This window comes from Misgurnus anguillicaudatus, chromosome 7, assembly GCF_027580225.2.
Source record: "Misgurnus anguillicaudatus chromosome 7, ASM2758022v2, whole genome shotgun sequence".
Classification (NCBI taxonomy): Eukaryota; Metazoa; Chordata; class Actinopteri; order Cypriniformes; family Cobitidae; genus Misgurnus; species Misgurnus anguillicaudatus.
Genome location: NC_073343.2, coordinates 32,475,562 through 32,494,588, shown reverse-complemented (window position 1 = coordinate 32,494,588; position 19,027 = coordinate 32,475,562). Strand labels below are relative to the sequence as shown.

Sequence of the window (19,027 nt, the reverse complement as noted above, 5' to 3'; positions counted from 1 at the left end):
GGGTTGCAACGTAATGGGTAGTTATGAGTTTGAGGAAAGTTTGTGGCTTGTGTGTTTGTAGGTACACTGAGTTTCAGATGAGGGTTTGATGTGGATCCAGACAGATGATATATAGATATGAAGATCTAGAAGAAAGAGAACTGCGGGCTGAATGGTTTGTTTGTTTGTTTGTTTATATAAGTGTATTTTTGCAGTAGCCTACATTTTCTTCTCAAATTTTGTGTATGGGTACATTACAGGTTTTTAATTGAACAAGATGCATGAACTGCTTTCATGCTTGCTTCGTGTATGTACTTTGATGTCATCCACCTGTCAGTTCTTGTGGCACCGCATGAAGTCGAACAAGCCAACTGTTTTTACTGCTAAATTGGTAGCAAATTAACAGATCGCGTGCTTAAAAAAATCGAGCACACCTGAAGCACACCGGTCGAGAAGTGCAACGTCGGGTTTAGGACAAATGATAACAGGTATTGCACACCGACAGAGTCAAAGCGAAGGACCACCACTTCCGGGTCTACGGGGGCTAGGAGGGGCATTGCCACCCCAAACATGTCCAGCCAGCCATGAAACAATCATAAAGGAGTCTCTCTTTACACAAATAGCATCCCTTTTTGGCAAACACTGTTTATATTAGCTCCCGCCCACCAATGTCTGGTTGTCTTACTTAAAGTTTAAACATCTTTTCAGCAGTATTTAACTCACAGAAAAAGTACTACTATTCGATGGTAACTTAAGAAAACGCTTCTTAAAAATAACACAACGCATATTAATATGTAATTAATATATTTATAATAAAACATTCCCAAAATAGCCCCTTAGACTCATATTGAACGTCCATACCACATTATCATATCTATACAATGTTGACATTAAAACGTTTATAATTCGGTCGGGCCAGCTGGTGCTCTGCAAAAAATATTCAGAAAAACTCTCCCATAGCCTTTTGTTCCCTCTGCGTTTGTCGACGTGTATAATACACAGAATATGAATTATGTATTTTCTGTTTGAGGGATACAAAGTAATACCTTTACATTTAGTGTTTTGGTTGCCCACCCAAAATTCGGGACTGCCCAGCAAGCCAATTATTGGGCCTGCGTCCACATCTCTTTACCAGAGTTGATTGAAACTTTTAACCTTTAATTTGTCAAAATGCCCGCTTCCTTCGCACACCCATGTGTAAAAGTGTTCATCCTTTATGTTCATTCATCACTTCCTTATTTCATTAACTTCAACACTGAATCAACGTTACTTTTTAACACTTATCTTATTCTACATCATCTGCGTGTTTTGCTGTGAGGTGACACATAAACATCCTTTCTCTTACAACAGGTTAAAGAGTCATGATGGTTAATATTGCAAAATGAGTATTACGCCACAAATTACAATTATGGAATAAAGTTCATTAAAAATATAACTAACAACCTATTTATATTTGCCAACATATTTTCTGTGTTTCTTATTGGTGATTAGTGACCTTAGTGTTTATAAATATTTGCCATTGCCTTTCCTTTTTAAAAAAGGTTTCATTTATTTGTATGTTTTAAAACAGAAGATCTCACATGTTTCAGTCTTTTTTCTTTAGCACGTCGTGCGTTTTTAAACACTAAGATAAAACAAACTGGTCAACCCGTCTTTTTTTAGCATTCAACAAACAACTTTTCTCAGTCTTTTCTCTTCTGGATCTACCTAAACACATAAAACTATTATTATAAATTATAAAGACAAATGTTAATGCCAGGATGAATAAAAGATGACATGCAAACGCATACGATTATCCCCTTTAATTGTACATATTGATTCAGTCTTGATCACAACAATGTTTGTTTGTTTATAATAAAAAAAAGGAGAAAGATGACACTGATAAGATTCATATTATAAGGTGTACAAACAATGTTATTACACAACGTGAAATGATAAAATATCTGCACTGGAGGACATTTGGCGATTTCCTGAAACTCTACAATTATTAACTTCAAATTCAATTTTTATTACTTGTTTTAAAAGAGCCAAGGATGAGCTCAGATCGTGTTTTCATTTTTTGTAGAATTTTGAAACAGTTCTCGTTATCACTCTCTTCTTGATCGACGGCAAACTTTCTACATCCGGTTTAGTATTTGCCATGGAGGATGAAGAGCAGACTTGCTGGTATCAGAAGACACAGTGGGGTGGACATAGGACTCAATCCTGCAGCGTTGGTCTTAGAATCTGCAGGTTGACCTTCTTTACCAGGTTTAATATCAGGCTGACTTGGTTTTTGGGTGGCCTACACAAACATGATGTCAAATTACATGCAGAATTATTGTTACAGCCCATTTACATGTGTACTGTGTAATTTTCATATAGGAAGTGCGAAGGAAAATGTGCTGTTGTTACCCAAAATGAAAATTAGCCCATATTTTACCCACTCTCGAGCCATCTTAGGTGTATATAACGTTCTTCTTACATCCAAACACAGACGAAGTTAAAACTAATAGCTTTTCATTGAAAGACATTACCTATACACTTTATCATATACACCTAGGATGGCTTGAGGGTGTGCAGATTATTGGCTAATTTTCGTTTTTGGGCAAACTGTTCCTTTAAGGAAAATTTTTACCTGATCTGACCCAAAATTACATTCATTGGTATAATTAAGTTGTTTTTAATAAAACCAGTTAGATCTTTTTTTTGTGATAGCATAACATTTAATACATGCAGTGTAAATCAGATTTAATCTGATTATTGTGCAAAGCGTAAATGTAAAATGCTAATTTGTGAAGCATCTACTTAAGACAAAGAAAATTACAGATGTCGATTTTTAAATGTATCATCTATTTGTTTCTGTTGCAAAATTTGAAAATGTTAACTAATCTTTTCATCCTTTTCCAAAAATCCAAGGAAAAAATATTAAATTCACATTGCCTACCTCTGAAGATGAAAATGGTAAAGTCATGATCAGCATCCCAAGGCACAAGATCCAAATTTTATTCATTTTTATAGTTGTCGTGTCTTCTTTTAGAGAAGTTTCTGTTAAACTAAAAGTCTGTGTTCAGTGAAGCAAATAAACGGGGGCTTTTATTCTCAAGGATTTATAGGTGATGTGTTGATAAAACACCCGCCCATCATAGCTTCCCCTAAACTGAATCTGCCCACACCTCTTTCTAACAGGATCTCCAAATAAAACATGTGCTGTCTTTATTATCTCTAACCCACTACAGATCTACTACAACACAACTATTGCATGTAGATTATAGCATGTTTAAAAGACACACAAAAGTCGAAATAAAAGATGATGAGCAAACATATACATTTAATTTACTTTAATTGTGCATATATTCATATATATAATTATTAAAATTAATGGATCGTCACAATATAAATCACAAGAGGAGATGGATTACATTGATTAAGTTTACACAGCAAAATATGTGCACATATTTCACATGGCAGAATATAAACAGATATACATGTCAGGCAGATTTTAATTCTTAAAAGAAACACATTTAAGTTGATATTAACACAAATTAAAATTCAATCTGGGACAAAATATATTCAGAGCATCTATAAAGTTTAAAAGAAGTTGGCATAGAGGAAACAAGCTTTATCTAAAACATCACAAACTGCTGTGGTTTTGCAGAAGACTTTTGGTTTGCAGCAGCAGAGATCTCACAACTTTGAAACAAATGCAACTAAACAAATCCTTTTATTAACTTTCATTATTTAAAAATCCAGTGTGAATGTGAGTTATGCATGGTAGTGTTATTCCTGTGTGTTTCTCCTCGGTTTTAAAGAACTTCAGAAAGGTTTGCTCTGTCCTTCTTTGCCCTTTATTATAGCTTTCTCCATTTAGTTTAAGGTGTGCCGTAAAGGAAACCCAAGGTGGCTGTTGGGATCAGTACGCACAGTGCAATGGGCACAGGAGCCAAGGACACAGCGCTGGAATTCGTAGCAGTTGAGCTGCCTGATGATGATGATGATGATGATTGTGAGGAGGATGATCGACTACCATCTGAGGACTTTGATTGATCAGAGCTCCCCTACAACCACACATGAAGAAAAGGAAAAGTCAAAAAGTGACACTTTATAGTTTAATCACAAATTAACAATGTAATATGATCATTTTCATTATTATGATTATGAATATAAACATATACATATTATGTAAAACATTGAGATGACAGAAATCTTATCTAAACCTTTATGAGTTTCTTTATTTTGTTGAACACAAAGAAAGATATTTTGAGAAATGATCATAACTACACAGTTGATGGTACCCAATGGCTTTCTTTGTCCTACTGTGGGTGTTGTCAATTGTGTGAAAATAATTATTTATTAAAATATCTTCTTTCTTCTTCTACAGGTTAATAAAAACATGATGATGGTGAGTAAACGATGACATTTATTTTTGGGTGAACTGTCCCTTTAACAAATCATTCCCTTTAAAATAGGCAATAAAACGCACAGTGCTTACCTGAATTGAAAATGGTAAAGTCATGATCAACACCACAAGACACAAAAGCCAAATTTTATTCATTTTCTCGGCTTGGCTTTTCTTCATCCAAACTTCCACGTTTCCTTCTGTAGCCTATCTGTGCTCCAAGATGGGAATACACAGGGATTATCAATTCCCAAATTGATTGACGTGTGACGCGTTTCCAAAACACACGCCCACAGAACCGCCCTCTTACCAGTATTTTACTGTATAGGGAACTATAATGAGTCATTTTGGATGAGTTTAATATGTTGCCATTCTGTAAACACGAGTTTATGATAAGATCAAAGGGATGCAGGGACAAAACTTTTTTTAACCTTTAAGCTGACATCGGTGTATACCTGTATGTCCAATGATATGCATAAACAGACATGGCCATGATCAACTGTGGGTTTCTGTTCTTATGTGGTTGATAGCAACCAAGTTTAGTTGGTGACTAAACAAATTTCTATTCACATTAATATTGTCTTCTTTTCAGATGTGGTTAAGAAGACAATAAATTAACAAAAAAGATGCAAGCTTTTTCACAATTCAATATTATCTAGTTTGCTAAAAGGTTATAACATGGGCATTACCGTTCACTTTTGCAAACTTTTAAACTGAAAATCAAAGAAATGTACCAGCAGCACAAGAGAAATTAAAACTGATAAAAGACAAATCTAACATAACCAGGAAAATAAATGTGAAGAGGATGCAATTAAAGGGATAGTTCACTTCAAAATGAAAGTTCTGTCATCAATCACTGATCCTCATGTTGCTTTAAACCTGTATGAATTTCTGTTTTCTGATAAACACAAAAGAAGATATTTTGAGAAATGAAGGTAAACACACAGCAGTAAGTGACCATAGACTTCCATAGTAGGAATAAAAAATATGATGGAATTTAATGGGTATGTCAACTGTGTGCTTACCATAATTTATCAAAATAATTTTTTTAGTAATTTATCACAATACTTCCAAAATATTATTTTCCTACTATGGAAGTCAATGGTCACCCACTGATGTGTGTCCACCATCACCTCTCAAAACATCCTCCCCTGTGTTCATCAGCAAAAAGAAATTCACACAGTTCCCAAACAACATGAGGATGAGTAAATGATGACAGAACTTTCATTTTAAAGTAAACTTTCCCTTTAAATAGGAAACAAAAAATGTAAACATTAGAATTAATCAATAGAAAAAAATTAATTAAGGAATTACTATTATTGATATTATAAGTAGGCTAATTGGACATATTAACACAAAGGATAAATTGGATATATAGATCAGATTTAGGAAAGGGCAGAGGGGGGAAAACAAGAAAAATCCGTTTAAGAAAGTCGCAAGTGTTTCTTTATCGCCCTCCTGCGTTCCAAACCAGTACTAGCAACATGAAAACGCGTTTTGTTTGTCCCTTCACACATCCAGTCGTTGTACGTAGTTTTATCGTATAACTCACGCGTGATAGATACATCAATGGATCCTTGGTTTCAGGGGACTCAAAGGCCACATTTGGATGCTTGCATGTGATGAAGACTCGAATACAGGGTATGAACGTGACGTCACCTTCGGTGAAAGTGTCTGCGATTACGCCCACTGAGTGGCAAAAGACAGAGCGGCAGAATTTGTGTACAGTGTAAAATCAGCGAAAACACGGGGAAAACGCGTCTAAATGGGAAAAAGCTGTTGTGCGATAGACCCACGTGTAATTCACCTTACCAGACAATTTTACTGTACAACATTTTCCATGTGAAGAAAAGGTTTGAGATGCATTTAACCTTTTTTTCCAGGTGGGCAGCAATACGATAAAAAACAGGCGATTCTTCATACCTTTGAGAGGTGGACTGTGAAGGGATGGTTGTGACCTGATGTGCTAATCATAGTTTCAACCCGTCCCACTTACATGTTTAATCATGTGACAGCATCATGGCTGCAATGCATTCCTATGACCACAGTGGGGCGCTCTAGCATTACCATGTATTCATCTGCACTTTAGATGATTATTAATATTTATGACCCTGGAGCACAAAACCAATCATATGTCGCACAGGTATATTTGTAGCAATGTATGGATCACCATTTTATGCCAAAAATCGTTAAGATATAAAGATCATGTTCTAAAAATATATTTTGTACATTTCTAGCTTTAATATATTTATCCCAAAAAGAACTGTCATCAGTTCACATGCTTACATGTTGGCAACTGATTATAGAGTAGCTGTTCAGTCATCAGAGTATTTCTTTATTTTCTTTACACTAAAACTAAATAAATAAGCTTTCCATTTGTTAAAAATTGACAATATTTGGTAAAGATACAGCTACACATATTAAATATTTGCTGTACATATTTACTGTAGAAAATCTACAAAATATCTTCCTGAATAAGTAAATATCTGTACTTATTATCCTAATTATTTTTTTGCATAAAAGAAAAATGTATAATTTGAATCTATACAATGTATTTTTGGCCATTGCTACAAATATACACTTGCGACTTATGACTGGTTTTGTGGTCCAGGGTCACAATTCTACTTCAGTAGTACCATAGTGCACTTAAAAAAGTATCCTAAATACTAGTAATACTTAAACTGATTTATTGGCTTAGCTAAAGCCACTAGGACTAGGCATTGGTTGACTAAAGATGTTTAAGCATCTTATTAAAACATGCCTTAGATAAAATACTGGTGTGTATCTTGAAACAAATCAATGGCACTATTTTTAGTTGAGACACCTCAAATATATCTTCTAATCTAAAACTAGCCTCAAGCCTTGTCTGTGAAACCGGAGGATAGTGTATTGAAATAAATGGTGTCTCATAATAGCACAGTTGAGTACACATCCATGTTAAAGTAGTAGTTCATCCAAAAATGGTCCCATTGACTTGACCATAGTATTTTTTATTCTAATATGATTTAATTAATTTTGTTATAAATTAATAATTTCTAACCTCACTCATTTTGATTCAGTAATGCATTTTCACTGATTTATTCATTCATGCCTCATGCACACAACATATTTTGCACCTTGCACCGTACATACAGACATGCGTATGGTTTCAAAACACAAAGGTTTTGGTCTAACGTCAACCTCAAGCACCTTAAGTACAATGTTTACTCATCAAACCAGACTTATACCCACATGCATATTATTAAAAAAGCTACCAAAAAAACAACCAAACTCGAATGATATCTTAATAAATTGTGTATTCTGCCATTTCTTGCATGCGAAATGTATAACATATGTTTGTGTTTAATGTGTCAAATGTCTTTTTAGCACTTCAAGAACTGATACTAATTCTAGGCAAGCAGTTAAACCTATTAAAGAATCTTGTACTTTTGTAACATAACTGTAATGACACATGAGTATATTCATCATACTCAAAAATGTCAAATTTCTTGACTTTCACGGACTAAAAAGCTGAATTACCTGTGTTCTCAGTGGAGACTGTTTGTGAAGTTAATCTGATGGTGCGTGATGTGCTGTCATAACCACATAGCGTCACTCCGCACACTATAGGAACAAAAGTGTTACATCATCGATATTTTTTTCATTATGTTTGTGGCCTCTCACATTTGAAAAATCTGATAAGATGTGATGGGGCCCTAACTTTAGTAATCGAATATTGCACAGATTATATATGTGCATCTCTAATCTATACAATAATTTAAAGTGCTGCAACAATTTGTGAATGATACTGAAAGAATGCGGTTTTGTAGTCCAGTATCAAGTTATAATACAAGTGATGTTTTAGTATTTGTATCTCGAATGCAAGGACATTGAGATCCCACACAGAAATCTGATATATTGTCATATACAGCGGGGAAAATAAGTATTTGACGCATCAGCATTTTTATCAGAAAGGGGATTTCTAAGTGGGCAATTGACACAAACATTCCACCAAATGACATTTAACATTTAAGTATACAAGTTGAGTCATAATAAATAAAGTGAAATGACACAGGGAATAAGTATTGAACACATGAAGAGAACAAGGTGCAAAATGGCATAGAAAGCCAGGAGATCACCTGAAATCTGTCAGTATTGAGAGAGAAACCCTGCCCCCTATCAGTACTAATTGATATCAGTTGCTTTAGTCCTAATTGATGGCCTATAAAGGCTTCTCATTACTCAGGAAGTACACAGCAAAGACTTCATGATGGGTAAAAGCAAAGAACTCTCTCAAGATCTTGGTAATCTTATCGTTGAAAAGCATTTTAATGGGAATAGTTATAGGCGCATTTCCAGAATGCTGAATGTTCCTGTGAGCACTGTGGGGGCCATTATCCGCAAATGGAAAGAACATAATTTCACCATAAACCGGCCACGATCTGGTACACCACCTAAGATCCCTGTCCGAGGAGTCTAAAGAATAATCAGGAGAGTTCTCCAAAAGTCAAGAACCACTCGGGCAGAACTTCAGGAAGACCTTGCATCAGCAGGTAGAAAACTAAGCAATGCACTGAACCGCCATGGCATCCATGCACGCTTACCACGCAAGACCCCATTGCTGAACAAAAAGCATGTTGAGGCTCGGTTAAAGTTTGCGAAAGAGCATTTGGAGAAGCCTGTGAATTATTTGGAGATTATAGTATGGTCAGATGAAAGCAAAATTTAACATTTTGGCAGTCATTCTACACACCATGTTTGGAGAAGAAAAGGCACTGCCCACCACCCCAAGAACCCAACAGTTACATTTGGGGGTGGAAGCATTATGGTTTGGTGCTGCTTTTCAGCAAGGGGTACTAGCGGACTTCATATTATTGAAGGCAGGATGAATGGAGAAATGGATAAAAATCTGCTGCCATCTACCAGAAAGCTAAAATGAAAAGACAGTGGATATATCAGCAAGACAATGATCCCAAACATAACATAAGTGCCTCAATATGGGAGGTAAAAGTTAAGGTTAAGAGGTGTGTGGTGACATTTTGGGTGGGTGGGGATATTTTCTTTTAATGATGCCACGTACTTTCACTACCTTCAATTTCTTTTTCCTAAAGCTTCTTGATATTTAAAAAGAGTGTTTTTTAAAGGAACCCTACAATGAATCACACAAGCTGCTATTTTGCCCACACATACATCTGAAGCACGAAAAAGTCACGGATATTAACCGATAAACCACGACAATGGAAAATGTCTGTAATTGCATTGATTTAGAACTGCTGGTTTGAAACCCAGCCACCCTCATATAGATGTTTCTTCAACAACACATGAAGGTTCCCACATTCAGCACTTTGCATGCTACGGTGACTCCGGTCTGCATCATCCCGTCTGCGAGTCCCAGTCGGTCTGTGTTGTGCATGAATAGTGTTACTACATATTTAGCTCCATTCCAGGGTTTCAGGAAATCCAGCGCCCATTTTTCTGTTTCCCCACCAATGTTATCTAAAATCAAATCAAACCTGTGGGAGCAAAAGAAAAAAAACACCTTTACATTTATTCATTCAGCAGATTGTTCTGTCCAAAGCAACTTATAAATATATAACTATAATTTTGGGTTAGCTTGGGTTAGCTGTTTTTTCAGTATAGGGTCTACTTGTATTGTATTGTATTGGGTTAGATCAGTGTTTCTCAAACTTTTTCAGCCCAAGGATCACTTTATCTTCCAATTTTTTTCTGAGGACCACCTAACAGAATCCCACTCTAACAAAAAACAACCAAATATGAAGGATAAGCTAAATTTAAGTTTAATATGCAACTGTTTGCAAAGTCAAAAACTAATTTTAAATGCAAATGCAGAAATTATTATACAGTATGAATTTTATCTCATTAGAAAAAGTAAATGTGAAATGAGTTGCAGCTTAATATGAACAACATATTAAACATACTATATCAGCCTAGGTCCCACTTCATGTCATTCCAAAGAGCCATTAGTTGAGGTGGTGGTGGGTATATGAAGTCTATGATTGTAACTATGGTAACAATAAAATGCTGAAAAAAATGTCTGAAATTACAGGGATTTTACACATGAAACAAAAACTAGTACATTACAAAACGAATAGATCTGTGGATTTTAGCTATTTTCAGTTGACGCTTGATCTTTTCTTTTGACTCCTCTTTGATTTAGCCACCGATCCATTTTTACGTTATTAAAACAGAAAGGCAAGAACTGATATCACAGTTTCGCAAGTGCATTAAAAATCTACTTAAATAAGTGACAATTATATAAACACTTGCCTAGTTTAGGTCATCTTTTGGCGGACCACTGGGGGGGGTTTGGCGGACCACTAGTTCTCTTTGTGGAGTCGTGGCACAAAGGGAGCCAAATTTCAATGACCTATTAAATGGTTTACCAATTTTACCAAAACTAAGTTACTGGGTTGTTCTTCTTACACATTTTCGAAGTTGATAGAAGCACTGAGGACCCAATTATAGCACTTAAACATTAAAAAGTCAGATTTTCATGATATGTCCTCTTTAAAGGACTCTTTACAAGACTGCTTTTGTTTTGCAATGTCAAAGTTGACTTTTTACATGGTTTTATGTTTCAGGGATTCTGCTGGGGCAAGACGAAAAGGACTCAACAACAATCCAGGCACCGATCACCTCGCCAGCCTTCCTGAAGACTTGTGTGTTGGCATACCAAAGGTAAATCTGCTTTCAATAGCAAAGTGTCTTTAGCAGGAATGATGTGCACTGTGATCATTACTTGCACAGATGTAAATATAATGTAAGGTTGCATTTTAAACTTCTATTTTTTACACTGATTAACTGTCTGTTAATGAAGTAAAAGAAGATTTAATGTTAACTACAGAAACATTCATTAAAGTTGTTCAGGAAACACCATGATATATACACCTACTTCAACACTGGGAATTTTTGGCAAAATTTAATTAAGAATTAAATATTAATTGCATATTCTTGTTCAATATTCATATTTGCTACATAATGATTTTCTTTTTTTTCTTTTTGACAAAGACTTAAACAGGTACTTTTTATTAGGCTCTAGGACAAAACCAATTGTTTATTATAGTACATTAAATTTGGGGTGGCGAGTCAGATGTCACTGAGTAAACTGCATTCTGAATTGTCTGTTGTTTAAGTCAAGTAAACAACGATAAACAGTTTTTGCAATGCAACAATTTTATTTATGTCCCCACCAATGCCAATATCAAACTTACACCCTTGGCGAGACCTCTTGAAGCGGCATGAAAAAATTATGAGTAGCTTCTTTACGCTAGTGGTTCTCAATTTTTTTGACCCTCTTGTGTACGGTGGCCCCCCAAAGACAATTTATGACATAAAACACTGTAAAACATAAAATATAAAATTTGAATTAAACAAAACTTATTAAAATATACAATGTAGTGGTGTTGTGTAGTACAGTGGTTCTCAAACTTTTCCAGCGTGTGGCCCCCACAAAGAAAATTTATGACAATTTTGTTTTAAAACGTAATTAGACAAAACATATTACAGTATACAAAGTAGTGCTTTTGGTTAGTAGCCTTATTTATTAAGGTTTACAGTTTTTTACAATCACTTTGCTACTATTTTCAGAACATTGGTGTCATTTTTCACAACTTTAGACACAAAACTCACAACCAAAGATCAAAATGCACATTTTTCAAAACTCTTAACTCTTTTCTCAATTGCTTGGATACAATACACATAAAACTTGGATCATTTGTTCATTCAACCAAAATCACATGTTCAATATGACACAACTTAACATCAAAGTACTACTGTTTCAAAAGGCTATTCACACATCACATTTCAAATAAGTGTCTATTCATTTTCTTACAATGATCTAACTATCAATCAATACAACTGCCCAAAATGATAAGTAACTGTTGCATTATTCGTAATAGTTGTATAGAAACAGACAAAGAATCCTCCATGTTTATCATGAAAGTTTCAAGATAATGAGGTTCATTGTAACCAATAAGCATGGAGCATGAACCAATTATCACTGTACTGTATAGATGCAGGCCCTTGTAATTGCTTGTCCAATTCTGCCAACTTGTTACTGATGATTGAGTGCAGATTGTGAAATGATGTGACCTATGTTGTGATTGTACTGTAGTGTTTTCATCAATACATTACAAACTTTCTTCAATGATTCCAATGTGTCTGTCGTATTCTCTCTACTACTGCAGAACTTTTACAGATATGTATTTGCTCTACATGTACCATAATGAAATCTGTATCACCAATTTTGTTCTACAATACTTAATGATTGTACAAACAATTACTTAGTGAAACTATCAGTTGCTTGTGTGTGGGTGATCTATAGTTATGTTTCCATGGTATTTCACAGTAAATTTGTGTTTTGAAACAATGATTGTGCAAGTGCAAGATGTCTTTAAAGATGTGAATGCACAATGCAATGTTTTGAACACTAGACAGCCTGTGTTACAAGTGATTACCGTTTTGAGTTTTGTATCCAGAGCTGCGAAAAATGACATCAAGGTTCTGAAAATAGTAGCAAAGTGATTGTAAAAAAACTGTAATTAGACACAGTTCATGATAAATTAATGTATTTTATAAAATGTCATAAAGCTGGGGCCCCCCTGGCACAATCTCGCGGCCCTCAGTTTGAGAAGTTTATTTACACAAAATGTATAATAAATTAATGTATTTTATAAATTGTGAAAAAAATTGAGATGATGTAGTTTTGATTTATTTTGAATGCTTTTGGTCTCAAAATAATTGTCATAGACTTAGTGATGTGTTCAAATGTCTTACTTTAAACTGTAGGTGCAGTATAAATGCTTTTGATGTGACAGCAAAAAGAGCGTGAAAATATTGGGTGGGGTACTATTATTTACACAATCATGGAAAAATTGTAGTCAAAAGAGGATGTTCTGGTTCTGTCTTTTACGCATTTTGCTCAACAGAAAAACCACATGCACTACACATTAACCATGTTAAGAACAGCAGACATCCTGTTTCTTACGAATGGTGACACCTTTTCACCACCCTGCAGATAAGGTGCATGCCGCTAACAGAATATATTTGATCTGGATTAGTATCTGTTAGTGGGCATCAGGGCCTGAAGTTAACTTTTTTGACCACCAGCCACTGTGGCAGGTGGATTTAGAAATTCACCTGCCACAGAGACTTTTTACCAGCCAGTTTTTGTTTACCTGAATAGTGAATTATAACACTGTCTTTATTGTATGAATTAAATATAATTATTTTTTTAGAGCTACAGAAGTTATTTTCTCTTTGTCTTAGGTTGTTTGATTAACATTAATGACACAGACTTAAGTAGGTTAATTGAGGTTACTGTCTCTTCAAGACCAGCACAGACTGGTTTTTGACTCTCTATACATACACTTAAGACATAAAGAAATGTTTTATTAGAAAATGAATATTGTTGAGATCATTTTGTTTATATGTGCCCTGTCAAGAGCAGAAAGATTTTATGTACGCATGCTTTTAGGAACGCGTCTCTCCGATGTGCCCTATTGAGTCCCCTTAAACCCACGCACACACAAGGCTGTTTACACTTGGCATTAACATGTGTTTTCGTCGATCGGATCACAAGTGGACGACGTTAATACCAGGTGTAAACGGTGTTCAAAACGTTTTGAGCGCGTCCACTTTCGACCACTTTCAATCACATCCAGAGGTGGTCGAAACCACTTTCGATCGGATCGCTTTGAGTTGCGGAACGCACATGTGGTTGAATGCGTTCGAACAGCCACACGCGACCGCCTTCTCTCCGCCCATTTATCTAATCTGAGGTATTAAACACAAGTTTTACGTCTTTTTTTGACTTCTGGCGTGAACATTCGGTGAACAGCGCTATTTTTAGCCTTTCAATGATAAAACTAAGCGGCTGGTCTCCGTAGTTTCGTTTTGAAAGCGTGTAAAAGTTGCCCGATCCTATTTCATCAATTGCGCTGAAAATTCAAAGAAAGCTCTTACATACTCATGTACAAAACACTGTGCAGCATGTTTACTTGCTAAACAAGCAGTGCACTCCGATATAATATTAGTTTGCGTCCATTTAAACTCATAATTACTCCCGCTCGGGTTTGAATGACAGCAGAGAGACTCGCCCACCGTCTCACAGACCACCCCCTCATAGTATTCAGCACAGAAGCGGTCGAAAGTGGACAAAAGAGACGGATTTTAATACCAGGTGTAAACGTAATGTGTCTCTCTCGTCCACTTGTGATCCGATCAATGAAAACACATCCCCAGCCAACATTGCAAGGTGGGGCCCAATATGGGCTTCCTATATGGGTTTGTCCATGGGTTCCACTATGGCCCCACCTGGGTTAGCCCACATGAATTTGATATAGAAACTGAGTGGGGCTTATGTGGGGCCCAGCTGGGCAACACACATGGGGCCCATGGCCACATGAAACCCATGTTGCCCATATGGGACCCACGTGGGGCCCACATATCAATGTTAATTAAATGTAAAAAAAATGCATTTTTATTTAAAATGTTTTATACTGATCAAATCATATCTGTTATATTATTTTCTATTTGTTTAAAAGTGACAATCAACCAAAAGTTATTATTTTAAGATTGTAAATGTATAAAGATGTATTTCAAGCATAAAAATGTTTTGCCCACATAGGTGCCATGAGGGGCCCACATTATTATCCCACATGGGCAAACCCACATGGGGCCCACATAGGAAACCCACATGGGACCCACATATATTGCCCATGTGAAGCCCATGCCCACATGTAACCCATGCTGCCCAGATGGGACCCACGTGGGGCCCACATATCAATGTTGGCTGGGAAGTGTACAGAGGGGGCATAAACTGCGCACATAAACGCCGCACATACGTTGTTTTTCATTACTATATTCGCAAAATGTATGTTAATGTACTACAGTATAAGGCATAGTAGCGCAACTCTCTCTAAAGTTTACACATCAAGAGTTCAGTCACAGCAGCACTACACATCTGTGCAACTGCAATTGTACAGTAGCCTGTCAGCATTGCATTCTCTTCCCATCTCACCAACAGTTTAATCCTTACTCGCACATCCAAACGTAGTCAGAGAAGTGCCTCATCTTCTTTCCAATCGCACGAACGTTTCGAAACAGCAGTCGCATCCTCTCAATGAATCACTCAATTTGCATCGGTGATGCTCCGATTTGCGCAGGTTGATAAGAAATGAGCGGATGCCGGTTACGAGTCATCCAAAAATATTTTAATGATATTCAGGCCGCGGTCAGTCGGTTGAGTTTAAAAACTATTTTGAACAATTGCGGGCGGGTTAGTTGAAAATGACGGTCGGGAGTGGGTTGTTTATACAATGACCCGCGCATCACTGATTCGCATTGGCTACCCGCCAATGTGGCTGGTAGAGTGACAGTGTTAACCGCCAATTGCAAAATCCACCCGCATTTGGCGCGTGGTCGGGTGTTAATTTCATGCCCTGGTGGGCATGCCACACTCAAAAAAATTGTTTGTTCATTCAACATAATTGAATTAAGGAAAACTTATCCACGAAATTAGTTTAGGCTACAACAAGAATACAATAAGTTAATTTAAACAAATAATCTTTTGTTGCACCAACTTAATATGTTTTCATTGCTCATAAAAATATCTCGTTCAATAAACTTAATTAAATTAAGGAAAACTTTTCCACGCAATTAATTCTGGTCTGTTCAACAAAGACAAAACAAGTTAATTCAAGCAAAAAAGTCTAGTTAAACCAATTGTCAGTTTCTATATAATACTAATTAACATAAGCACACGTTAGCATGCTAATGACACATTGGTTGAACATGTGAGAAGAGACACATGTTAGTGCTCTTTAAAAGGAATGTACGTCACATTCACAACCTAACCACAAGCGCCACTCTTCTGCACGATGGTAACCAAACAATTCGTAAAAATATAACACAAACTCTTCTAAATCAATAAGATAAACCAACATTAAACACTATGAAGTCTTTCTCTTTACCTAAAAATGCATAAAATAACACTTAATTTAAAAGAATACTCTCCAAAGGCAGTTGCATGCAAAGCATGCTGGGAAATACCGATTCACGGCCCAGTAAGTAATAGCAACAAAAATCATTAATGTGCTCCCAATATAAAATGATTTAGTTCATGTAATTTTTTAAAATTTAAGCAGATTGAACATTATAAAAATAGGTTGAGACAAAAAAATTAAAAAATTGTGTTGTATTAACTTGTTTCATTTAATTTAGACAAGGTGCAAAAATATTTTTTTTGAGTGCAGCAGATTTCAATTTAAGGCGGGCTGCCTTTATAAATAGATTAAAGGATTCGGACATTAATAAGGACATGAAAGCATGTGCACTTTGAAACATTTAATGTATCATTCATTTGATTATTTTTAGTTTTCTATTAATGTTAATATCTGCATTTCACTTCAGTCATGTAGCACACGGCCCTCTATAATAGATAAACAGTGTATAAATGTGGGAGAAAAACTGTTTATTTAATTTGTTGTATAACATTGCTGAATGTTTGCTGCATAACATATGCGCAGAAGACCGCATCAAGGGGGCATCAAGATGAGCACACTTCGAAGCTTAAAAATGACAGATGGGACACCCTATGGACTCTTAGGCCCTGTCCCAAATGGCGCAGTTCATGTGGACTTTCGGTCTCGTAGGGTGTCCCATCTGTCATTTTTACGCTTTGAAGTGTGCTCATCAGCGTCCCCTTTGCCCCCTTGATGCGGTCTTCAGCGAAGCCTGCACTGCAGCAGGCTTTTTCACGCACTTTACCAACCCAGTCCTTGCGAAAGAGCAATTAGACCAATCAGACGACGGAAGGGAGGAGTTCACACTGACGGGCAACTTCTCTTCCTATTTCTGGTGTGACGCTAGAGTCTGTCCCAAAATACGACTCTGAGGCACCCACGTGAAGTCTGCACTACATGATGTCATCAAAGTGTGGACTCTGAGGAGGACCACAAGTACGGAGTGTGCCATTTGGGACAGGGCCTAAGACAAAGCGAGCAAGCGCAATTTAAGGCCACGAGACCAAAAGTCCACATGAGTGTGCCATTTGGGACAGGGCCATTGAGGCTTCGAGTCATGTTTCGAAACAGTAAGGGAAGTATCAGTGCTTCATTCAAAGCTTAATTTCACCATCACTATCAACAGATACTCAAGGTTGTGGTATCGACATCAGCCCAGCCCTACTATGGACTATTACCTGGATCAGCATACACAGTGGCGGCCATCTTGATTTGAGTAAAAGACCAGAATATATTATATATATTTTGGTTTTTATACCTGTGCCGTGTTGCATCATGGTAGTGGGAGATACCAAGTATGGTGGGTAAGGGGTGGAACTATCATAACACTGTCTTTAAATCAGTTAACTTAACTCAAACCATTTAAGGAAACCGGTTGCCTTAAACCATTACATTTGACTACTGTGAACTTGAGTCATGTGCAATTATGCACATATATTTAAGTAGTGTGAACTTAAATATAAGTGCATATCTGCATAAGACTTAATTTATTTAAGTTCACAGTACTCAAATGTATGTGTTAAAAAACTTAAATGGTTTAATGCAACCAGTTTCCTTAAATGGTTTGAGTTGAGTTACCTTTCAGTTTTTTAAGAGCTACAAAAGTGATTTTCTCGTTGTCTTTGGTTGTTTGATTAACATTAATGACACAGACTTAAGTATGTTAATTGAGGTTACTGTCTCTTTAAGACCAAATAAGCACAGACTGGTTTTTGACTCTAATCTATACATAAGACACAAAGAAATGTTTTTATTATCATTTTGTTTATATGTGCCCTGTCAAGAACAGAAAGATTTTATGTACGTTTGCTTTTTGGAACGCGTCTCTCCGTGCGTGCACTATTGAGTGCCTTTAAACCCGGCCACACACACATACACACACACACACACACACACACACACACACACACACACACACACACACACACACACACACACAGACAGAGGGACAAAATGTATGTTAATGTACTACAGTATAAGACACAGTAGCATAAAGTTTACACATCAAGAGTTCTGATCCTTCACAGCACTACACATCTGTGCAACTGTTTTTGTACTGTAGCGTATGTCGGCACTGCATTCTCATCCCATCTCACCAACAGTTTAATACTTACTCACACATCCAAACGTAGTCAGAGAAGTGCCTCATCTTCTTTCCAATCACATGAACATTGCGAAACAGCAGTCGCATCCTCTCAATTAATCACTCAATTCGCATTGGCTACCCGCCAATGTTGCCGGTAGATTGACAGTGTTACCCACCAATTGCGAAATTCACCCCGAATTTGGCGCGTGGTTGGGTGTTCATTTCAGGCCCTGGCGGGCGGTGACTTCTTTTTCAAGGGGGCTCGATGCGAAGTTCGTCACAACATGTATGTAGCCCGTCATGTATGTGATTCGCAATTTCAAAATATGTGTTCTGCGCGTCGAGTGATCCTATGTGCATCACATGTCTTGTCAAAAAAAAGAGCCTGCTGCAGACGCGTCTAAAAGGTTTATGATCAAAGAGACGCTCACAAAAAAAGAGACGTTTGCCAGATACTCTTTTATCCTAAACGGTTTTGACGTGTGTGCAGCAAGCACTTATTTTGACAAAACACGTGATGCACATGGTGCAACAAACACATATTTTGAAAACGCAAGCAAC

General features: G+C 36.6%; 2 long non-coding RNA genes across 2 annotated transcripts; both read right to left on the bottom strand.

Annotated features, from left to right (window-relative positions):
* Window positions 1–1,766: 1,766 nt before the first annotated feature.
* LOC129418263 (uncharacterized) lies at window positions 1,767–3,129 on the bottom strand. Its single transcript, XR_008636053.2, has 2 exons — window positions 2,906–3,129; window positions 1,767–2,263 (listed from the first exon to the last, which is right to left on the bottom strand). It is a non-coding gene; the product is annotated as an uncharacterized lncRNA (long non-coding RNA).
* Window positions 3,130–3,269: 140 nt separating this feature from the next.
* Window positions 3,270–5,098, bottom strand: LOC141365374 (uncharacterized). The gene is made up of 2 exons (XR_012370605.1): window positions 4,451–5,098; window positions 3,270–4,016 (listed from the first exon to the last, which is right to left on the bottom strand). It is a non-coding gene; the product is annotated as an uncharacterized lncRNA (long non-coding RNA).
* Window positions 5,099–19,027: the final 13,929 nt, after the last annotated feature.